We start from the raw sequence: 25,543 nt of genomic DNA, 5'->3' as shown, positions 1-25,543 counted from the left end.
TTTAAAATAGTTTCATTAATACTTTGATATATTCAATAATTGCCAAATCCATACTCTATATCCATAATAATTGAAAATGTAACATTAATTTATAGAATTAGTTTAGCAGCATTCTGCACATTATAAAACACATTTATTTGTGTGATATTCTCATCAATACAATTATATATATTCAGCAATCCCCAAATCCATATCTTGATATCCATACTATTTTAAAAAGTTAACATCAAATTGTAGATTATGTTAGTATTTAGTGTTATGGAACATGGGAACAAACACTGAACATCACATTAGGAGAAAACAAGATCCTACTTCTTTTGAAAACAGAAACATTCTCAGAAATTATCACTGCATTTGTACATTGTTCTGAGTGATGAGAAATTACCTAATGGGTACAATGCACACTATCTGGGCAATGGTTACACTAAAAGCCCAAACCTCACTTCTATAAAATATATATATTCCTGTAACAAAACTGCACTTATGCCACCTAATTTTTTTTTTTTTTTTTTAGACGGAGTTTCCCTCTTGTTGCCCAGGCTGGAGTGCAATGGCATGGTCTCAGCTCACTGCAATCCCCACCTCCCAGATTCAAGGAATTCTCCTGCCTCAGCCTCCCAAGTAGCTGGGATTACAGGCATGCACCAACACGCCTGGCTAATTTTGTATTTTAGTAGAGACGGGGTTTCACCATGTTGGCCATGCTGGTCTTGGCCTCCTAAAGTTCTGGGATTACAGATGTGAGCCACTGCGCTCAGTCTATACCACCTAAGTATTTTCAAAAAATTAAAATATATTATACTAAAATTACAACTGTCATATTGATTTTTAAAATATATCTTAAGCCAATATATTTATGATTTTAGACGGAGTTTCCCTCTTGTTGCCCAGGCTGGAGTGCAATGGCATGGTCTCAGCTCACTGCAATCCCCACCTCCCAGATTCAAGCAATTCTCCTGCCTCAGCCTCCCAAGTAGCTGGGATTACAGGCATGCACCACCACGCCTGGCTAATTTTTGTATTTTTAGTAGAGACGGGGTTTCACCATGTTGGCCAGGCTGGTCTTGGCCTCCTAAAGTTCTGGGATTACAGATGTGAGCCACTGCGCTCAGTCTATACCACCTAAGTATTTTCAAAAAATTAAAATATATTATACTAAAATTACAACTGTCATATTGATTTTTAAAATATATCTTAAGCCAATATATTTATGATGACATAGCAATGACTAGTTTGACACTTTATTTTCCTAAATGTAATGGTAGATGTAGCCACTAAACAAACAGTGAAATACAGCTTCTTTATTTCTTCTCTTCATCAAAAGAATGGGTTTCTAAAGTAAGAGAAGATCTCAAAATAAATGTAAGCATGCTCAAAATAAAAAGATTTTTTAAAATCCAGAGACAAAAATGACTCCAAGTTATAAAATGTTTAGATGTCTATTAATATAATTATTTTCGGTTTTATGCTACTTTTCTAAATTATTCAACTTTCTTGATTTTTTTTTTCACTTATCTTCTGCATTATGAGTAGCTTTGAAATTAGAACTAACTATAGTGATAGTTACTATCTTTCCACTTGAAAAGGGTCTCAGTCCACAACGAGGCCCTTTTCCTCAAATTGAAACACACCTTATTTAATTAACCTAGTCATAAAAGACAAATGAATCTTGTAGTTGTTTTGTGTAATCAAAATAATAAATTTGGTTTTCTACATTGTTGCACACTTCAATAAATGGTGGGGTTTTTTTGTTATATTCCCATACCTAAGATTGTGGTAGAAGATTGTATGCATTTATTTAGTATTGCAAGGTGCAATGTTGTTTAACATTGTAGTAGTCTTTGATATATTTAACAAAAGAATTCCAAATTTATTTACTGACTTAAAGTCTCACATCACATTCAGAACTTTAGGGAATGATACTTTATACAAAGAAGCATCATAGATTCAAATCTGTTCAACCACTTTCCAAATGAGTTTCAGCATGATTCAAGCGTATAATTTAACAGATAAAAATGCAACACGCTCTAATTGTCTGTAGAAATAACAGAGTGACAAAAAAAAAAAAAAACACAAAATCAAGAAAACAAGAAAGAAAAAGCTGATTTTGTCATGCATTTTGCAGTATGAGATTGAAACTGCATACCATAATATTTGTTAGCCTGTCAGAGGATAATCTTCTTCCTTATGATACTTTTAGAGTAATATTTTCAGTGGGAGCAAAAAGAACTACTAAACTGATGAATTAAAAAATATTTACTTCACTCTTATTCATTGTTTCAAATTTTGTCTGCTATATTTTGATAACATATGCTTACAGTTTATATACTTATTCAATTACTAGTGTAAGTAGATAAATTTAAATGTTTATGTACTGTGGAGGAGTACTTAAAATCTTTTAATGGTGGGATGCGCACTCAAAAAAATTTGAAGACACTACCTTCTATTTGTTCTCCTCTCCTCATTGTTCTTTGTATTTTTTCATTAAAAATTTTGTTATGGATACATTATAGTTTTACATATTGATGGGGTACATGTAATGTTTTTGATACAAGCATCTAGTGTGTAGTAATCAAATCAAGGTAATTGGGATTTTCATAACCTAAATTATTTATTATTTCATTGTGTTAGAAACATTACAGTTTTACTCTTCTAGTTATTTTGAAATATACAATAAATTATTGTTAATTATAGTCACCCTGTTGTGCTACTGAGCACTAGATCATATTTGTTTTTACTTTATTGGATTTTTGGTTAATGGGTACAAAACAACAGCTTGTTTTGTATTTTACTCAGTTAGAATCTTATAATTGTTACTCAAACCTATGACTTGCTAAATTATGTTTTTTCTCATACTATACTTCTTTGTGGAACCCTAATGTTTATATTCACCCCCAAGAACATAAGCCCAAAAAACCAGCAAATATGACTAATCAGAATGAAACCCCTAGGATATAGCATACTGCAGTGTACATATTGACAGTAAATATATTCTACTCAAATGAATGACTTTTTGATGAAAGTTTTATATACATATGTTTTGTACATTTATATGTTACATATATATATGTATATACACACACACGCTTTAGCAAGAACAAAAAAAAACAAAAGAATAGTGGTGCTTTAAAAGACTGAAACCTTACATAAACCTTACAGCTACTTTATTAGAGGACACATTTAGCATTAGGATAGTGAGGCTAGTGCTTTTCATACATCCATTAATTAATACTCAAATAGCCCTAAAGGGTACTTTTGTAAAGTGCCATTTAAAGAAAATAGAAAATAAAAAGAAGTTAGTAATTTGCCAAGTGTCAAAGATTTGTTCAATAGTAAACCGTTTCCAAAGACCATAGGCTTCTTATGTTTCTTATTCTTGTGACTAAAACTAAAAGTTGAATTGATTCAATTCCATGAAGGAGGAAGAAACTCACACATAAAATTATAGAGCTTGAAGGTCTTCATAAGTCACCTAACCAATCTCTTTTTCCTAAAACGCAACTGAAACCAAATATTCTCATTCCGAGAACTAAACATTGAATACGTCCCTGCAGAATAACTCTAGAAGTTTTCATACACATTTTAAAATAAAACTGAAGTCATATTTTAGACAACTATTTTGCCAGAGGATAGTTTATAATAATTTTCTAGAAAACTAAGAAAAATAAATATTGCCTGAATTATGCAGATGAGTTAAAGCTCATGTGTGTTTCTGATTTTATCACAGGAAATGATTATTTAAATATTTTTCTACAAATTAAATAGTTTATTTCTCAAGATGAGCTATTTCATCTATTTATTTTCTTATTTTAGAACATCAAAAATATTATTCTATAGAGAATGTATTACCTATACTTAAATACAGTGATCACTTGTCTATCTCTGTTAAAACTGTTCTTATTACAATCTTATGTTAAGAAATCCCAAGGCCACTATTTCCATTTAGTTAGCAATTTCTGCACAGGTCTATCTACATCATCAGACTCAATAAATTCTTACCTGGACTTATATTTCCAAATTTCTATGAAAATGAATAAGTGAGAGCATCCCTGTCAGAGGAAACCTAGTAGAGAGTGATCCTGTGCAAAGAAATTAAAATCTCTTCCAGAAAAAATGAAAAACAAAAAAAAAAAGGGCTTGCAACTAGATTATAAGGAGCAAAGGGTAGAGAATTACAGGATTATGTGGCAGAGGTGGACTAGAATTAGACCACTTAGAGGACTGGAGATTATGTTTCTCTGTCCTCATCAAATTCATTAACAGATCTTATGCATATTTAGATGTTAACCCTTGCTGAAATCCAAACAATATACTGGAAGGATCTAAGAGTAGCCAAAACAAAATTAGTCAGTGAGTTACTTAAACAAGGAGATGGTGATGCTTGGTCTAGGGTGTTGGTGGTAAAGATTAAGACAAAAATGAATGCCCTAAAGATACACATATGACATAGCATTTACAGGCCATGATGAAAGATAAACTTGAGTGTGAGAGTTGGGTGAGCTATCAGAAATGATTATGGAGTTATGGGTTGTGCAACAGGGTGATGGATGGTGAATTTCCATAGAACGTAGAAACTTCTGGAAAGATCTGACTGATGTTGGAGAGAGATTTCACGATGCTCACTTTCTAGGTTTTATTTGTGAAATGACTTTGAAATATCCCAGTGTAAATATCCAAAATACATGGACAGCTTAGTGTGGTGGTGGTCATCTAAGCTAAAGATACAAATTTGAAAGTCGAGGGGCACACATAATCATGAATAAGACAAAAACTATGAATAAATAATGTAGGAAAGTGCTGCCGTTTGCTACTATTTTCTCTCCCAATGTTCCCGTTCCCTCTCACATACCCTGTGCACTGTACATAGGGTCTACATTCACCTGTTCCCATTCTTTAGCTGTTCTCAGGACTTTCTAAGGTATAACTGCCAGTTTTAGCTAAGGTTTGTGGGCTTTAATAAAAGAGAATCTGGAGATGAGAGTGAAGCAAACAAAATTTTATGTGGAAAGAAACAGAGTTATTGGATAACAGAAGGGAGACTGTTACAAAGTAATAGAGGCATGTTTAGGGTATTTAGGTAGGAGAAAGGCCCTGGGAGTTAAAGTGTATAAAGAAATGAGAAAAATGTTAAAGAATGTTACTTGGATTAAGTTCTTTAATATTTGAAAAATTCTTGTATACTTTTAAATTATTGTATGTAACTAGCGTTATTTTGAAGTAATACTTGTATTTGTTTTTGAACTATTTGTTTGACAATGGCACTATCATTATGTATTTCAAATAAATTCCTAAAGCTTCAGGAGAGTTTGTGTGTGTGTGTGTGTGTGTGTGTGTGTGTGTGACTTTATTTTAAAAGATTGCTTTAAGGATGCTATGACTGAGACTTTTGAGAGGTTTTGCTGTCTTTATTTAGACAGATGCCCAAAACTGTGCTGGGGCTTACAATTGCAAATCTTGGCTTACTTGATGTTTTAGTTTATTTGAGCTGCTACAACAAAATACCATCAACTGAAGAGCTTTTAAACAATTGAAATTTATTTCTCACAGTTCTGGAGACTGAGAAGTTGAAGATCAAGGCTGATTTGGTGTCTGGTCAGAGCACACTTTCTGGCTTATAGAGAGCAACATTTTGCTCTGTCCAAACGTCGTGGAAGGGGTGAGCAGGGTCTCTCTTGCGCCTCTTTTCTAAGGGCACTAATCCTATTTATGAGGGCCTGCCCCCATGACCTAATCGTCTCCCCAGGGTCCTGACTCCGATTACCATCACCTTGTGGGGCAAGATTTCAATATAGGAATTTTGAGGAGACGCAAATATTCAGACCATAGAATTGATGAAAGACCCAGTTACCTAGTTTCTGTAAAAAGTGCCTGGGAGGCAAAGTAAATTGGATTGACAGATTTGTCCTTTTACTGAGACATGAGAAGGCATAATTTATTTAAGTGAAAAGTACATTAGACTACAAGATTTTTGATAATCATTCTCTCATTAAGTAATGTTACTCTTGTGAACAACGTTTCTAACTTCTCTCTCTGCTTTGATTTCCTAATCTGAAAACAGAGACCACATCCTTTTACCATTTCTTTTCTTTTTTCTTTCTCTTTCTTTCTTCCTTCCTTCCTTCCTTCCTTCCTTCCTTCCTTCCTTCCTTCCTTCCTTCCTTCCTTTCTTTCTTTCTTTCTTTCTTTTTTTTTTTTTTTTTTGACAGAATCTCCCTCTGTAGCCTAGCCTGGAGGGCAGTGGCACAATCTTGGCTCACTGCAACTTCTGCCTCCCAGGTTCAAGCTATTCTTGTGCCTCAGCCTCCCAAGCAGCTGGGATTAAAGGCATGTGCCACCACGCCTGGTTGATTTTTGTATTTTTGGTAGAGACGTGATTTTTCTCTGTTTGCCAGGCTGGTCTTGAACTCCTGTGCTCAAGTGATCCCCCCTCCTGTACCTCCCGAAGTGCTGGGACTACGGGCATGAGCCACCATGCCTGGCCCCTTTTACCATTTCTATTTCTCAGATTTGGGGGAAAGATGAAGAGCAGTAATGTTGTTAAAATGTTTAATCCCATTGCTTTTGTTGTTGTTGAGTAGCATTCTGGAATACTATTATAGAACATCTGTGGAAGAATTATGCTATGAAAGCTAGAATGACATTCTAGAACACTATTTTAAGCTGTCATCTGTGGCAGTCTGCAATATTTACCATAGAAATATAAGCGTCAATAAATTTATAAAATGTATTTATTTAAATAATTTCATCTATTATCCATAATTTTATCTATTATTTATTATCTGTAATAAGAAGGTATAATTATTCTAGATTTCCCCCAAGTTTGTGCAAATTTTCTTCTTTTTCTTTGTCTCATATGATACAAATTGTTTTATGCCTTCCAATAAAAATACTAGAGCAGAGAATGGAGGGCAAACCATAGACTAGTGCTTATTTGAAATTTTGTATATTTAATTATTAATTAACCAATACCTTTGATAATAGTCTTAACACCATTCATAGTTTGTGCAGGTGTATGTACGGATGTGTGTCTAGTTGAATTCTTCTATTGGTAAAACTTCTTTGTGCAACTTCTTGATTTCCCTCAACTTGAGTAACAACAAGGATGTCAATATACTATCAATGGCAATAATGAGAAGTGGTGTCAACCTATAAATTGTAGTGAGTCTATAATCAAGAAATACAATTTCCAGTAAATAGGAGTTCATTTAGTTTTATAATAAATACCATTTGGTATTAAGAAATTTAGATATATGTGTTTAAGTATTCAACAGATATACAAATGTTTAATACTAACAAGTTTTTAAACCTCAAATATATCCCTAAAACATAAATAATTACCATTAATAATGAGGCAATGTTATAATTAAAGCCAGAGATAAAAAATGCATATATCCAGAACCATCCCTTATTTTTTTCAACAAAATTAATAATCTAAAAATTACTGAGAACAAATGTCTTCAAATCCTAAAGCAGAAAAGAAAGTGTAAAATCTTTCTCACCCTCCTTTAGTAATTCGTGAGACCCCTCAAATTTGACTAGTTGTCCCTTAAAACTAAAGGGGCACATAGAATACACAATCATGTCATCTGCAAACAGGGACAATTTGACTTCCTCTTTCCCTAATTGAATACCCTTTTTTTTCTTTCTCCTGCCTGATTGCCCAGGCCAGAACTTCTAACACTATGTTGAATAGGAGTGGTGAGAGAGGGCATCCTGTCTTGTGCCAGTTTTCAAGGGGAATGCTCCCAGTTTTTGCCTATTCAGTATGATATTGGCTGTGGGTTTGTCATAAATAGCTCTTATTTTGAGATACATTCCATTAATATCAAATTTATTGAGAGTTTTTAGCATGAAGGGCTGTTGAATTTTGTCAAAGGCCTTTTCTGCATCTGTTGAGATAATCATGTAGTTTTTGTCTTTGGTTCTGTTTATATGCTGGATTACGTTTATTGATTTGCATATTATTAAACCAGCCTTGCATCTCAGGGATGATGCCCACTTGATCATGGTGGATAAGCTTTTTGATGTGCTGCTGGATTCAGTTTGCCAGTATTTTATTGAGGATTTTTGCATCGATGTTCATCAGGGATGTTGGTTTAAAATTCTCTTTTTTTGTTGTGCCTCTGCCAGGTTTTGGTGTCAGGATGATGTTGGCCTCATAAAATCATTTAGGGAGGATTCCCTCTTTTTCTATTGATTAGAATAGTTTCAGAAGGAATGGCACCTACTCCTCCTTGTACCTCTGGTAGAATTCGACTGTGAATCCATCTGGTCCTGGACTTTTTTTGGTTGGCAGGCTATTAATTATTGCCTCAATTTCAGAGCCTGTTATTGGTCATTCAGAGATTCAGCTTCTTCCTGGTTTAGTCTTGGGAAAGTGTGTGTGTCCAGGAATTTATTCATTTCTTCTAGATTTTGTAGTTTATTTGCACAGAGTTGTTTATAGTATTCTCTGATGGTAGCTTGTATTTCTGTGGGGTCAGTGGTTATATCCCCTTATCATTTTTTATTGCATCTATTTGATTCTTCTATCTTTTCTTCTTATTAGTCTTGTTAGTGGTCTATCGATTTTGTTGATCTTTTCAAAAAACCAACTCCTGGATTCATTGATTTTTGTTTCTCTATATCCTTCAGTTCTGCTCTGATCTTAGTTATTTCTTGCCTTCTGCTAGCTTTTGGATGTGTTTGCTCTTGNTTTGATTGCACTGTGGTCTGAGAGACAGTTAGTTATAATTTCTGTTCTTTTATATTTGCTGAGGAGTGCTTTACTTCCAATTATGTGGTCAATTTTGGAATAAGTGCGATGTGGTGCTGACAAGAATGTATATTCTGTTGATTTGGGGTGGAGAGTTCTGTAGATGTCTATTCGGTCTGCTTGGAGCAGAGTCGAGTTCAATTCCTGGGTATCCTTGTTAACTTTCTGTCTTGTTGATCTGTCTAATGTTGACAGTGGGGTGTTGAAGTCTCCCATTATTATTGTTTGGGAGGCTAAGTCTCTTTGTTGGTCTCTAAGGACTTGCTTTCTGAATGTGGGTGCTTCTGTATTGGGTGCATGTATATTTAGGAGACTTAGCTCTTCCTGTTGAATTGATCCCTTTACCATCGTTAATGGCCTTCTTTGTCTCTTTTGATCTTTGTTGGTTTAAAGTCTGTTTTATCAGAGACTAGGATGGCAACCCCTGCCTTTTTTTTTTTTTTTTTTCCATTTGATTGGTAGATCTTCCTCCATTCCTTCATTTTGAGCCTATGTGTGTCTCTGCACATGAGTTGGGTCTCCTGAATACAACACACTGATGGGTCTTGACTCTTTATCCAATTTGCCAGTCTGTGTCTTTTAATTGGAACATTTAGCCTATTTACATTTAAGGCTAATTTAAGGTTAATATTGTTATGTGTGAACTTGATCCTGTCATTATGATATTAGCTGGTTATTTTGCTCGTTAGTTGATGCAGTTTTTCCTAGCATCAATGGTCTTTATATTTTGCCATGTTTTTGCAGTGGCTGGTACCTGTTGTTCCTTTCCATGTTTGGTGCTTCCTTCAGGAGCTCTTGTAGGGTAGGCCTGGTGGTGACAAAATCTCTCAGTATTTGCTTGTCTGTAAAGGATTTTATTTCTCCTTCACTTATGAAGCTTAGTTTGGCTGGATATGAAATTCTGGGTTGAAAATTCTTTTCTTTAAGAATGTTGAAGATTGGACCCCTCTCTTCTGGCTTGTAAAGTTTCTGCTGCAAGATCTGCTGTTAGTCTGATGGGCTTCCCTTTGTGGGTAACCCGACCTTTCTCTCCGGCTGCCCTTAAGATTTTTCTTTCATTACAACTTTGGTGAATCTGACAATTATGTGTCTTGGAGTTGCTCTTCTCGGGGAGCATCTTTGTGCCATTCTCTGTATTTGCTGAATTTAAATATTGGCCTGCCTTGCTAGGTTGGGGAAGTTCTCCTGGATAATATCCTGCAGAATGTTTTCCAACTTGGTTCCATTCTTCCCATCACTTTCAGGTACAGCAATCAGACATAGATTTGGTCTTTTCACATAGTCCCGTATTTCTTGGAGGCTTTGTTCATTTTTTTTACTCTTTTTTCTCTAAACTTCTCTTCTCACTTCATTTCATTCATTTGATCTTCAATCGCTGATACACTTTCTTCCGGTTGATCGAGTCGGTTACTGAAGCTTGTGCATTTGTCACGTAGTTCTCGTGTCATGTTTTTCAGCTCCATCAAGTCATTTAAGGACTTCTCTACATTGGTTATTCTAGTTAGCCATTCATCAAATCTTTTTTCAAGGCTTTTAGCTTCTTTGTGATGGGTTCAAACTTCCTCCTTTAGCTCATTTGATTGTCTGAAGCCTTCTTCTCTCAATCCGTCAAAGTCATTCTCCTTCCAGCTTTGTTCTGTTGCTGGCGAGGAGCTGCATTCCTTTGGCAGGGGAGAGGCGCTCTGATTTTTAGAATTTTCAGCTTTTCTGCACTGCTTTTTCCCCATCTTTGTGGTTTTATCCACCTTTGGTCTTTGATGGTGGTGATATACAGATGGGGTTTTGGTGTGGATGTCCTTTCTGTTTGTTAGTTTTCCTTCTGACAGGAAGGACCCTAAGCTTCAGGTTGTTGGAGTTTGCTAAGGTGCACTCCAGACCCTGTTTACCTGGGTATCAGCAGCAGAGGCTGCAGAAGAGTGAATATTGCTGAGCAGAAATTGTTGCTGCCTTATTGTTCCTCTGGAAGCTTCGTCTCAGAGGGGTACCCGGCCATGTGAAGTGTGATGTGTCAGTATGCCCTTAGTTGGAGGTATCTCCAGTTAGGCTACTTGGGGATCAGGGACCCACTTTAGCAGTCTGTCCTTTCTCAGATCTCAAACTCCATGGTGGGAGAACCACTACTCTCTTCAAAGCTGTCAGACAGGGACATTTAAATCTGCAGAGGTTTCTGCTGCCTTTTGTTTGGCTATGCCCTGTCCCCAGAGGTGGAGTCTACAGAGGCAGGTTGGCTTCCTTGAGCTCCACCCAATTTGAGCTTCCTGGCTGCTTTGTTTACCTACTCAAGCCTCAGCAATGGCAGGCGCCCCTCCCCCAGCCTCTCAGACTGCTGTACTAGCAATGAGGGAGGCTCTGTGGGCATGGGACCCTCTGAGTCAAGGGTGGGATATAATCTCCTGGTGTGCCATTTGCTAAGACCCTTGTAAAGTACGATATTAGGGTAGGAGTGACCCAATTTTCCAGGTATTGTGCATCACGGTTTCCCTTAGATAGGAAATGGAATTCCCTGCCCCCTTGGACTTCCTGGGTGAGGGAATGCCTCGCCCTACTTTGGTTCTCACTCCGTGGGCTGCACCCACTGTCCTGCACCCACCATCTGACACGCACGAGTGAGATGAACCTGGTACCTCAGTTGCAAATGCAGAAATCACCCATCTTCTGTGTCACTCATGCTGGGAGCCGGAGGCTGGAGCTGTCCCTTTTCTGCCATCTTGAAACCGCACCATTGTCTCAGCCCAAAATCACCTTAAGCTGATAAGCACCTTCAGCAAAGTCGCAGGATACAAAATCAATGTAAGAAAATCACAAGCATCCTTATACAGCAATAACAGACAAACAGAGAACCAAATCATGAGTGAATTCCCATTCACAATTGCTTCAAAGAGAATAAAATATCAAGGAATACAACTTACAAGGGATGTGAAAGACCTCTTCAACGAGAACTACAAACCACTGCTCAATGAAATAAAAGAGGACACAAACACATGGAAGAACATTCCATGCTCACAGATAGGAAGAATCAATATCGTGAAAATGGCCATACTGCCTAAGGTAATTTACAGATTCAATGCCATCCCCACTAAGCTACCAATGACTTTCTTCACAGAACTGGAAAAAACTATCTTAAAGTTCATATGGAACCAAAAAGAGCCCACATTGCCAAGACAATCCTAAGCCAAAAGAACAAAGCTGGAGGCATCATGCTACCTGACTTCAAACTATACTACAAGGCTACAGTAACCAAAACAGCATGGCACTGGTACCAAAACAGATAGACCAATGGAAAAGAACAGAGCCTTCAGAAATAATACCACACATCTACAACCATCTGATCTTTGACAAATCTGACAAAAACAAGAAATGGGGAAAGGATTCTCTATGTAATAAATGGTGCTGGGAAAACTGGCTAGTCATAAGTAGAAAGCTGAAACTGGATCCCTTCCTTACACCTTATACAAAAATTAATTCAAGATGGATTAAAGACTTAAATGTTAGACCTAAAACCATAAAAATCTTAGAAGAAAATCTAGGCTATCCCATTCAGGACATAGGCGTGGGCAAGGACTTCATGTCTAAAACACCAAAACCAATGGCAAGAAAAACCAAAATTGACAAATGGGATCTAATTAAACTAAAGAGCTTCTGCACAGCTAAAGAAACTACCATCAGTGTGAACAGGCAACCTACGGAATGGGAGAAAATTTTTGCAATCTACTCATCTGACAAAGGGCTAATATCCAGAATCTACAAAGAACTGAAGCAATTTTACAAGAAAAAAACAAACAACCCCATCAAAAAGTGGGTGAAGGATATGAACAGACACTTCTCAAAAGAAGACATCTATGCAGCCAACAGACACATGAAAAAATGCTCATCATCACTAGCCGTCAGAGAAATGCAAATCAAAACCACACTGAGATATCATCTCATACCAGTTAGAATGGCAATCATTAAAAAGTCAGGAAACAACAGGTGCTGGAGAGGATGTGAATAAATATGAACACTTTTACACTGTTGGTGGGACTGTAAACAAGTTCAAACATTGTGGAAGACAGTGTGGTGATTCCTCAAGGATCTAGAACCAGAAATACCATTTGACCCAGCCATCCCATTACTGGGTATATACCCAAAGGATTATAAATCAAGCTACTATAAAGACACATGCACACATATGTTTATTGTGGCACTATTCACAATAGCAAAGACTTGTTACCAACCCAGATGTCCATCAATGACAGACTGGATTAAGAAAATGTGGCACATATACACCATGGAATACTATGCAGTAATAAAAAGGATGAGTTCATGTGCTTTGTAGAGACATGGATGCAGCTGGAAACCATCATTCTCAGCAATCTATCGCAAGAACAGAAAACCAAATACTGCATGTTCTCACTCATAGGTGGGACCTGAACAATGAGAACACTTGGACACAGGAAGGGGAACATCACACAACGGGGCCTGTGAGGGGGTAGGGGGAGGTGGGAGGGATAGCATTGGGAAATATACCTAATGTAAATGATGAGTTAATGGGTGCAGCACACCAACATGGCACATATATACATATGTAACAAACCTGCACGTTGTGCATGTGTACCCTAGAACATAAAGTATAATAAAAAAAAAAAAAACAAGAGGCACATAGAAATTCTAGACTGAAAGATGGAAAGCTGTCCTAGCCTTAAGGTAAATTCTCTATCTGCAAGCATAAATGAACAAGCAAGAAAATAAAATCTTTAAGAAAAAAATATAAAACTAGGGTGTTCATTGCATTCCCAGTCGTTGAAATTCTGAAGATGAATTGGACTCTGTCGCAGCTGTTCTCTTGGGCTTAGGTGTTGTTTCTTCATGGCATCCGTGCCTGAACCTGCTGTACACAATTTCTAGCTGCCTCATTCAACCAGTCCCAGTGATATTTTGTCTTTTAGCCTTGGCACTCCAGTTATACTTTCTCTTGTGCTTGGCAGAGTAGCCCCATTTGCCACAGGTCAACTTCTGCCAGTGACAGATTTTAGACCACAGTGGTGGCACAAGAGCGAGTGTTATTGCAACACTCCAAATGAGGACCTTCCCTTTGTCACCTCGCTTTCATGGCCGATACTAAAGAGACTGGAAAAGCAAATAAAATCATTAAGCAGTAACTTTCCAAGAGAAAGACACGTTACAAATATGCTTTAAATTACTCTCAGAATTTTGGTCTCCTAATCCTTTCTTTTAAATTTTTATTGTCTGTAGTCTTCATACACTCCAATATTTTGACATCCCAAACTAAACAACACATTTAGATTTGAACACATTTGAATATTGAAAAAAATTCCTCCATATATTCTCCCCAATTAAACCAAAATAATATTCATTGATATTAACCCAGTTTGCTCTTGTCTACTCTTTGCTACTTCAGCATCTAGATACTGTAAATTATTAAGTTCCAGTTTTTGTTATATGAGTTCATAATTTGATATTTTTCTTAAGAGAGGGATTGACAATGCATAGTCAATATTGAGCTTTATTTCTTTAGAAATGTTAGAGAAATATGGAACAACAGATTGATCTAAATCTTTCTAATACAAGATACGCTCTAAATAAAATACACAAAAGGGTGCTCTCTGTTTTTAAAGAAGAGTTTTCACTAATGGTTTAAAAAATCAGTACTACCAGGCTATTCCAGCAGTGTTTATTTTTATTAGTCATGCTGTCTACCTATGCAATTTTAAATTTCATTTTGTTCTTAAACTTAATAAATAAATATTATGCAAAATTCTGCTATTTTGACAGTTCCCTTTAGCTAATTTAGCATAGGATCTCATAGGTATCACCAGTAGCTTTGTATATTTGTTAACCATACTGACTTAGTAGAAAATATATTCACCTTTTTAATAAGGATAAAGTATAATTATATTGAAGCATATTCTCCTTGGTTTACTTTCCTAGGGGATAATATTAAAAACTGGCTATAAACCTATAGAGGACTCCTAGAGGCTGAATTAATTTATGTGAAATAAGAGATGGAAAAACAATTAACACTCTCCTGGATTCTTAGCCTGCAAACACCACAGAAAAAAAAAAAAAGAAAGAATTTGATAAGACTGAGGGCTATATTCATTACCCTCTGATGCAGAAACTCTGTACTCTCTTTTCCTCTAATATGGTGACCAGGGATGTCTGGGATTGTGGCTGGCTGAGTTGCCAACCTGCTTTCTGAGTTACTTTGATGCCTCAAGGGTAAGGTTGTCAAATAAAATACACAACACCTAGTAGCATTTGATTTCCAGAAAACAACTACAGTAATAATGTTAGTAGAAGTATATTCCAAATATTGCCTGAGACGTACTTATACTTAAAAATATGTCCATTGTTTATTTGAAATTCAAATTCAACTGGTTGACTTTTATTTATTTATTTATTTTGTTAAATCTGACCACTTTAAGGCATTCTAAAAACATATAACGAAGCATGAAGCATGAGCAAAAAAATAAACTGACATTTAAATTGAGATTACTGCAATAAAAATTAACTAATTTACAGGAATATACCTATTTATAAGCAAATTTCCTTTTACGTGCCCGGAGAAGAATGGTTATACTCAGTTTATAGGATATTTGAATTCATGTCTTGCCACTTCCTCTAAGTTAACAGATCCAATTTGATTTATGTTTAGTTCACAAAATTATCCTAATTCATGTCCATATAACATTGAACCACCCCAATAGATGCGTAGAAATTTAAGTGTTACTGTTCATTTAAAATTTTTAAGATAGTGTATATATCCAAGTTTCAGTTTATGAGATGTTATACAGCAATAAAATTCATATTTTTTAGTATTGACTAGGTATTAATAAACATGTTTCTAACTCTACATTGTACTAAATCACTAGCTAATGGCCAGTAACAAATTTAATGCACCGTAGTCAACCATCAAGAAAACCTGGCTGGGTGAGGTGGCTCACACCTATAATCCCAGCACTTTGGGAGGCCGAGACAGGTGGATCATGAGATCAGCAGTTCAAGACCAGCCTGACCAACATGGTGAAACCCCATCTCTACTAAAAATACAAAAATTAGCCAGGTGTGGTGTCATGCACCTGTAATCCCACCTGCTCAGGAGGCTGAAGGGGGAGAATCGCTTGAACCCAGGAGGCGGAGGTTGCAGTGAGCCGAGATCATGCCACTGCACTCCAGCCTGGGTGACAGAGTGAGACTCCATCTGAAAAAAAGAAAAAAAGAAAAAGAAATAAAAAGAAAACCCACCAAATAGCAATATTGAAAAGCAATGCTGGAGATATCTACATAATTATTTTAAAAGCCTACAAAGAGACAGATGTTGAATGCAGAGATTCACTTTTGTAAATACGAATCTTACTGTGTTTGGATATTCACATTTTTATATAACCATGGGGAATCATTTCTTAAAGAGGTAAAAGAAAAAAGGAGAAGCAGTTTAAGAGATAACAGTTTTGTCTGCTCTGCATGCTTTCGCTTTCTGTTTTCACATGAGAGTAATAAGCATGTATCTTTGAAATTGTAGCTAGGTCGGATGTTTAAAATTAGTTCATTTTAAACAGAACAATTTCATTTGAAACAATTAACAAATGAGAGTTTTTCAGTTAGTGTATACATAGGCTATTGCATCAGCTTTGAAATATATCTCATAGCAATTTGGACTGGCACTGATTGATAACATAGAAAATCTTACCCTTAACTTGAGGAAAATTCTTTACTACTACAGAGGTTTTAATACTGCTTTAAAATGTAATAGTTGATCAAAGAGAAAAAAAAGGAATATAGTTGAACACTAGGAAATAAAGAAAGTTGCATATGAAAGTTTTCAAAAAAGCTACATAACTAAAAAATTTCATTTCCTTACAAGATATGGATCAAAATTTTATAATAGGATATATGCAAGCACTAATCATGTCGCTCAGAAACAAGGAGGATTTACAATAAATCGGCAGCATTTATTGGGGAGGAAAATATTGAGTAACATGTAACTGAATTACTGTTGTATTATTCTTTTTGTTGTCATTTTTTAAATTCTAAACTTCAATCACTTGTTCAACAACAATGTTAAATTCTAGGCTAGGAACCACCTAAGTATGAGTTTTGAAAAGATGAAATAATAAAAATATAAATATGTTATTTTCAGTCAAGTGGAAGAAAATAGAAACCAAACGAAGTAAAAAACTTAAAAAAAAAAAAATGCTTGCCAAATGGTAATCACTGCTAAGGAAAAAACATTGAGAAGGAAAATGAAGTTGTTATCCTTGACCAAAAGAAAACCAAGTTTAGTTTCAAAGTGGGTGCCATGCAAAAGACCACCGGGATGCCTAAATAGTAGGAAGGAGAATTTTATTGGCTGTATCAGTTTGCAAATCAAGAAGGGACAGTCTCTGGCATGGACTTATGGTGCTCTTTTTTTAAAGAGGGAAAAGCCACATTGCTTTTCACGCTTTACCATAGGACCCAAGCCAAAAATATGAATAGAATCATACGTAAGTAGTAGGTTTTGGAGAAAGCTATATGTAATTAACAGAGGAGCAAAACAGAGGAGCAAAACACATGTGTATATTACTTTGGGGAGGAGTTTAGCACTAAAATGAGGTGGACGTTGGCTCTTTACATGAAAAGGTTAACTATAGGACACAAAGATAATATTTACAGTCAGTATATTCTGGCTTAAGATCTGCAGTTTCCTAGCAGAAAAGAATGTAAGGCCAGTCCTCTGTTCAATCAGTTATGGTTGTCTGGGTTGTAAATTAGTGATAGTTCCTATTGTTCCAGAGCTTAAGAAGAGTGTAGTTTTTCTTGTATCCATAGGAATTTAGGAAGTTATTATGCTAGCTAAAGCCTAAATCCTCAACCTGTAGGTAGTTATTTTTTCCCTTAACATCAGAGTCTGTCTTTGTTGATAAAGGTATGTTTATTTTGGTCTTTCTAATTATGTGGTGACAATGGAGATCATACAAATGCCTATTATTTTGAAAACGAGAAATTTGAGCAGCTAATTAGTCATCTAAGTGAAAATATACAGTAGGAATTTGAATATACACTACTAGAATTCAACGGAGAGCTGTTGTCTGAAGTTATCAGTTTGGAAGTCATTGACATATAGAAGACAAGTAAAGCTGTGGAATTAGATGAAACACCGTAAGAAACAGTTTTGAAGGAGAAAAAAGGGGACCAAGTACAAAACCTGGGCAATTATCAGAGATTTGAGAAATGATGAGAAAACAGAGAATATGGAGATGGAGCAATGGAAGGAGGAAGACGAACAACAAGGGATTGTAAAATTCTGGAAAATATTAGGAGAAAATTTAAACATTTTAATTTTAAATTAAAATGAAAGAGGGCTAACTGTGAAGAAACCTCCTGAGGAGTTCAAGTAAGGTGAGTACTATAACTGGCCATCTTCTTGACCAGCCAAACTCGCAACTTAAAAGGAGAGGAAATTTTTAAAAGTAAAAAAAAATGTGTAGATAATTTTCTATGAAAGGAGAGAAAATAAAATTATATTAAATTCTGAATTAAAATAACAAAAGCCAAAAAAGAGTGGAAAACAAAAACAGGAACAAAGAACAAGGCAACAAATAGAAAAAAGTAACAAAGTTCGGGCACAGTGGCTCACATCTGTAATCCCAGCACTTTGTGAGGCTGAAGCGGGCAATTCACCAGGTCGGGAGTTGAAGACCAGTCTGGGCAATATATGAAACCCCATCTCTACTATAAAAATATAAATAATTAGCCGGGTATAGTGGCAGGCGCCTGTAATCCCAGCTACTTGGGAGGCTGAGACAGGAGAATCGCTTGAACCCAGGAGGTGGAGGTTGCAGTGAGCCAAGATCGCACCACTGAACTCCAGCCAAGGTGACAGAGTGAGACTCCATCTCAAAAAAAAAAAAAAAAAAAAAAAAAGGTGGGGGGGGAAGTAACAAATATGGCAGATATTAATGCAACTATATTAACAGTCACTGAATGTCAATGGTCTAAATGTACCAATTAAAAGACAGAGATTGTCAGACTGGATGGAAAAAGATTATCCAACTTTATTTTTTAAAACTAAACCTACTTTAAATATAAAGACACATATAAATTAAAGGTAAACAGCTGTAGAAATATATACCATACTAACACTAATCAAAACAAACAGGAATAGTTATATTAAATTCAAACAGAGCAGACTTCAAGTCAAGAAAAATTATTAGGGATAAAAAATGGCATTACAAATAACAAAGGGGTAAATTCTCCAATAAGATATAACAAACCTTACTGATATGCACCTAATAACAGAGCATCAAAATATGAGAGGCAAAAACTGGTAGAACTTCAAGGAGAAATGGATGAATCCTCCATCATACTTGGAGGCTTCAACATACCTCCATCAGAAATGAACAGGTTCAGCAGGTAAAAATCAGTAAGAGCATAGTTGATCTCAACAATTCTGTTAATCAATGAGATATAGTTAACATTCATAAACTACTTTATCCAACAATGAAAGAATACACATTCTTCTCAAGCTCACATAAAACATTCACCAAGATATTCTATATTCTGGGCTATAAACTCCACCTCAACAATTTAAAAGATTACAAATCATGCAATGACTACTCTTAGAAAACACAGGATTAAATTGTAAATCGTTAACAGAAAAATAATTGAAAAATCCCCAAACCTACTTCTAAATGACATACGGGCAAAGAAGAAATCTCAAGACAAGTTAAAAAACATTTTGGGGCCGGGCGCGGTGGCTCAAGCCTGTAATCCCAGCACTTTGGGAGGCCGAGACGGGCGGATCACGAGGTCAGGAGATCGAGACCCTCCTGGCTAACACGGGGAAACCCCGTCTCTACTAAAAAATACAAAAAAAAAAAAAAAAACTAGCTGGGCGAGGTGGTGGGCGCCTGTAGTCCCAGCTACTCGGAGGCTGAGGCAGGAGAATGGTGTAAACCCGGGAGGCGGAGCTTGCAGTGAGCTGAGAACCAGCCACTGCACTCCAGCCCAGGCGACAGAGCGAGACTCCGTCTCAAAAAAAAAAAAAAAAAAAAAAAAAAACCTTTTGAACTAAGTGAAAATAAAACTGCAACTTAACAAAATTTGTGAAACACAGTGAAAGCAATCCTCAGAGGAAATTTTATAGCATTGAATGTATATATTAGAAAAGAAAATACCTGTATTAGTTGGGCCATTCTAGAGGGACAGAACTAATAAGAGAGATGTTTATATGAAGGGGAGTTTGTTAAAGAGTATTGACTCACACGATCACAAGGTGAAATCCCACAATAGGCCATCTGCATGCTGAGGGGCAAGGAAGCCAGCCAGAGTCCCCAAACCTCAATAATAGGGAAGCTGACAGTGCAGTCTTCTGTTGGTGGCTAAGGCCCAAGAACCCCTGGCAAAGCCCTGGTGTAATTTCAAGAGTCCAAAAGCTGAAGAACTTGGAGTCTGATGTTCAAGGGCAGGAAGTATCCAGCATGGTAGAAAGATGAAGGACAGAAGGCTTGGCAAGTCAAGTCCTTCCACCTTCTTCAGCCTGCTTTACTCTAGCACTGCACACCCAGAAAAAATACTTTGTATTCTTCAATTATAACTAACCATCACAAGATCAAAATTAATAATCTAAGTTTCCATCTTAGAAAACTAGAAAAAATTTTATCACAAGTAAGAGGCAGAAAGTAAACAATAATAATTAGAGTAGAAATTAATACAATTGAAAACAGGAACTCAATAGGAAAAAGACAATGACAACAAAACTGGTTCTTTGAAAAGATTAATAAAATCAACAAAACTTCAGCCAGGCTAACTAAGAATAAAAGGGAGGAAAAAACTTTATAACTCATTCTTTATATATTTAAATTTTGTAACTCATGTCTTTATTTAGACAGGCTCTAAATAAAAATACACAAAAGGGTACTCTTTTAGTCCAGTATCACCAAAGCCAGACAATGACATGAAAATAAATCTACAGACTAATACCTTTTATAAATATAGATGCAAAATTTCTCAATACTAACAAATTGAATGTAACTATGTATAAAAGTGATTATACATCTTGATTGAGTAGAATTTATCCCTGGTGTAAACTGGTTTAACATTTGATAAACAATCAGTGTAACCCATCATAGCAACAGCATAAAACAGAAAAAAGTTACAAAATTTTATCACTATATGAAGATAAAGCATCTGATAAAATCCAACACCCATGCATACTATAAACACTCAATAAACTGAGAATAAAGAGAAACTTACTCAATTTAATAAATAATACGTTTTAAAAAATCCACAACTACTATCAGAATTAATGGTGAGAAGCTTAACATTTTCCCAAGAAGATAAAAATAAAAATAAACCAAAGATGTTCCCTCTCACCATTCTTTTTTTTCTTTTTTTTGAGAGGGAGTCTCGCTCTGTTACCCAGGCTGGAGTGCAGTGGCGTGATCCATCTCGGCTCACTGCAACCTCGGCATCCCAGGTTCAAGCGATTCCCCTTCCTCAGCCTCCCGAGTAGCTGGGACTACAGGCACCCGCCACCACGCCTGGCTAATTTTTTGTATTTTGAGTAGAGATGGGGTTTCACCATATTAGCCAGGATGGTCTCCATCTCCTTACCTTGTGATCTGCCTGCCTTGGCCTCCAAAAGTGTTGGGATTACAGACATAAGCCACCGAACCCTGACTCACCCCTCTTTTTAAACATCACACTGGACGTCCCAGCTAATGCAGTAAGACAGAAAATAAAATAAAGAATATACAGATTGGGGAGGAAGACATAAAATTGCTCTTGTGTACACATGACATGATCATCAATGTAGAAAATACAGATGAATCAACAAAGAAATCTCCAGGAACTAATAAGGCAAAGTAAATCGCTTTTCTATATACCAGCAAAGAACAAGTGAAACTGTAAATAAAAAAGAGAAACATTTATATTGGCCTTCAAAACAATACTTAGGTATAAATCAAACAAAATAATTTTATGAGAAAACAACAAAACTCTGATGAAAGAAAGTAAAGTACTAAATAAATTGAGAGAGATTACAAATTTATGGGCAGGAAAATCAATATTGTCACTATGTTAGTTTTTCCAACTTGATCTATAGATTCAATCCAACCACAGTAATAATTTAAAAAGCTATTTTGTGGATATTGGCAAACTGATATTATAGTTTATATGAAGAGGCAAAATACCAGAATAGCCAACTCGATATCAAAGGAGTAGAACAAATTAGGAAGACTGAAACTACCTGATTTTAAAGCACACTATAAAACTATGTTAATTCATACAGTGTGGTTGTGAAAAAGAATAGACAAATAGACCAATACACCTAAAATAGACCTACATAAATACAGTTAAATGATCTTTGACAAAGGAATCAAAACAATAAAGTGAAAAAACATATCATCTCAGTAAATGATGCTGGGACATTTGGACATCCACAGGCAAAATGTTTTTGTTTGCTTTTTCTTTTTTTGTAGACACAGTGCCTTACACTATTCACAGTAATTAAGTTAAAATAGATTATACACATGAACGTTGTTTAATGTATAAAACTATAAAGTTTCTAGGAGATAATATAGGAGAAAGCCAAGATTACCTAGGGTATGGCCATGCCTTTTTAGATATAGCAACAAAGACAGTATCCATTTTTAAAAAGCTGGACATTACTATAAATTAAAACTTCCATTCTGCAAAAGCAATTTCAAGAGAATAAAAAAGACAAGCCACAGACTAGGCGATAATATCTGCAAAAGATATATCTGATAAGGGACTACTAGCCAAATGATAAAAAGAACTCTTAAAATTCAGAAATGAAAAGAAAAATTAAAAATTAGGTCACAAGTTTTAACAGATGCTTCACCAAAGGAGATATACAGATGACAAATAAGCATATGGCTAGATTCCCCAAATCACATGTCAACAGGAAAATGCAAATTCAAACATAAATGTGATATCGCAACACACATATTAGAATGGCCAAAATCAGAATACAGACTGTACCAAATGCTGGAGAGGATGTAGAACAATAGGATGTCTCATTCATTGCTGGTGGGAATGCAAAATGGTACAGTTACATTGTAATATTGTCTTGCAGTTTCTTACTAATATTAAACATGCTCTTCCAGTATGACCTAGCAATCCTGCTCTACGGTTTCTACCCAAAAAGAGCTGAAAATTGCTAATGATTTGAACCAACCAAGATGTCGTTCAGTAGGTGAATGGATAGATTAACTGTGGTATATCCAGACAATGGAAATTATTAACTGCTAAAAATAAATGAGCTATCAAGCCATGACAAGGCATAGAAGAAAGTTAAATGCACATTACTAACTAAAGTAAGCCAATCTGAAAAGCCTCTGTATTGTATAATCACAATTGTGTGGCATTCTGGAAAAGGCAAAACTATGGAGAGAGTAAAATATCAGTGACTGCCAGGGCTTGAGCAGAGTGGGAAGAGTAGAGGGATAAGCAGAGAGAGCACAGTGAATTTTTTAGATAGTAAAAGTATTCTATATGATGCTCTAGTATTAGAAAATGTCATAATACATTTGTGCAAATCTACAGAATAGACAAGACCAAAAGTGAACCCTAATGTAACCTATAAACTTTATAATCTGATGTATCAATTTAGCTTGTTTATTGGTGTTTATTGTTTGAGACAGAGTCTTGCTTGGTTACCCAGGCTGGAGTGCAGTGACTCAATCATAGCTCACTGTAATCTCAAGCTCCTGGGATCAAATGATCCTCCTGCCTCAGTCTTCTGGTAGCTAGGACTATAGGCACCCACCACACCTGGGCAGTTTTTTTTTTTTTTTTTTTTTCTTAAAGAGATGAGGTCTCACTATGTTGTCCAGGCTGATCTCAAACTCCTGGCCTCCAGACACGCTCCCACCTTGGCATCCCAAAGCACTGGGATTATAGGCATGAGCCATCACACTCGGCAATTTAGGTAATCCAATTGTAACCAGTGTAGCACTCTGGAGGGGGGTGCTGATATTGGGGGAGTCTACGCATGCATAGGGGCAGGAGCTATATTGAAGACTTCTGTTTCTTCTGCTAAATTTTTCTGTGAACTTGAAATTTCTATTTTATTTTTTTAAAGCTATTTTTGAAAATGATATTATTTAGAAAACTACACAGGGTTTCCTCCAAGTGTTTGATAGAGTTGCTAATCTCTATAATCTTCCCAGGAGTAAGCAATCGTTTTGATTGACTATACTTTCAGGGAAAGAAAATTTCCTGGGCATTGTCCTTTCCATCATAAAATCCATACTTCAAAAGTCAGGGAACCACAGTGGAAATTTTTCTTATTGCATAATTGCTCGTTCCAAATATTTACAAGACTAGGGGAAATAACCATGAGAATGTTTTGGTTTGGGGTCCCACTGGGCCTATCATGCAGCAGACATGGCCTAACAGGCCACTTACAATTTCACTCTAACTAGCAGATTTGAGACTCTTAGAATTAATCATAGCAGGAAACTACTATTCTAAAGATCACATACATCAAAGTATTTTTTTTTACCAAGAGCATACTTAGGAGCTTGCTTCATTTTTCCAGTGGAATAGTAAGAAACATTCTGAGTATTTACAGTGAAAAAGCCTTCCTTTACCACAGGCTCTTGGCCTATGAACAGACTCATGTTTCGGAGCAATTGACAAACCAGGGGTAGATTTCACAGTAGAATGGATAAGCATTTATTGAGCATTCCTGTTATTTCCAGCCATTAAGTCTGATATAACCATGATTTAATAGGAGCAGGGTTTGAATGGTCAGAGTAATGATCCAACAAGAATTTTTCACCATGAATTCCTGGAATCTGTTAATATACTCCACAAAAGAAAATCACAATCTTTCGTAACCACCTCATGGAAGGGGTGTCCTTTCCCTTGTGCTGTTCTGTGTTAAACAGAAGCTAGCTGTTAGGTTCAGCCCATATTCAAGAAGGGTTTATGACACATGTGAATATCAGGAAGTGGAGATCAACAGGGGATGTCTTATATGTTTACCTAGCACACACATACTTTGAATATGTGTGAGGTTTGAATATTTATGAAGTTTAAATATGCATGAAAAAATCTGAAGGATATATATAAGATTAGTGTCATTTAAAGTTGTGTATATGAGGAGGTACATTTTTGCATTTAATTTATGAATTGTTTTATTAAAAGATACTATAATTGACTACTACTATTTACATGACTTAAAAAACAGGATTCTATTTTTTTAAAGGAGGTGAGGAATTTATAATTTGGAAAAGAATGGATGGAGGATGGAGGCTCACTGTCTTTCTATCTTTTCTTTAGGTTAAAGATAGTATCTATCCTCCTTACTCTTCATGTCTTTAAAATGTTAATATCAATGCTGATCATATCACTAATGTAAATTAAAAATAACTCAATAAAGTTAATTGATTGTACACAACATTAGCTGACGAAAACAGGAATATCTGAAAACTACTTTGCTAATTGATGCTTCTCACAGAAACTGTATGAAAAAAGAATACAAGAAAAATTAAATCCAAGAATTCCATAATTATAAGCTGAGTCTATGCAGAATGGCCATTATTGCAGACCGCTGATAAAGTTCTTTTAAAGAGAAGAAAGCAAAAGGTAAATTATGAGGGAGAAAGGGAGAAAATAAAAGTGATTGGCTGAATAACTGATTGATCATTGATTCAGGGCCAACTAAGAAAACAGATCCTGGTTTTATTACCATTTTGAGGCAGAAAACAGAAGAGCTGGAAGAGTAAGATGACTTCACAGCATTTTACTGTCTTGCCATTTTTTTTTTTTTTTTTT

The 25,543-nt window shown here is 35.8% G+C and overlaps 1 long non-coding RNA gene across 1 annotated transcript in view; it reads left to right on the top strand.

Moving 5' to 3' along the window:
- The window catches only part of LOC108522171 (uncharacterized), an 87,429-nt gene that overhangs the window by 60,884 nt on the left and 1,002 nt on the right, over positions 1-25,543 (top strand). The gene's annotated exons all lie outside the window — the stretch shown is intronic.

Source organism: Rhinopithecus bieti, unplaced genomic scaffold (assembly GCF_001698545.2).
Source record: "Rhinopithecus bieti isolate Rb0 unplaced genomic scaffold, ASM169854v2 scaffold_63725, whole genome shotgun sequence".
NCBI classification, from domain to species: Eukaryota; Metazoa; Chordata; class Mammalia; order Primates; family Cercopithecidae; genus Rhinopithecus; species Rhinopithecus bieti.
Note: the sequence above shows the minus strand (reverse complement) of the source record. Positions and strands in the feature narration are given on the sequence as shown.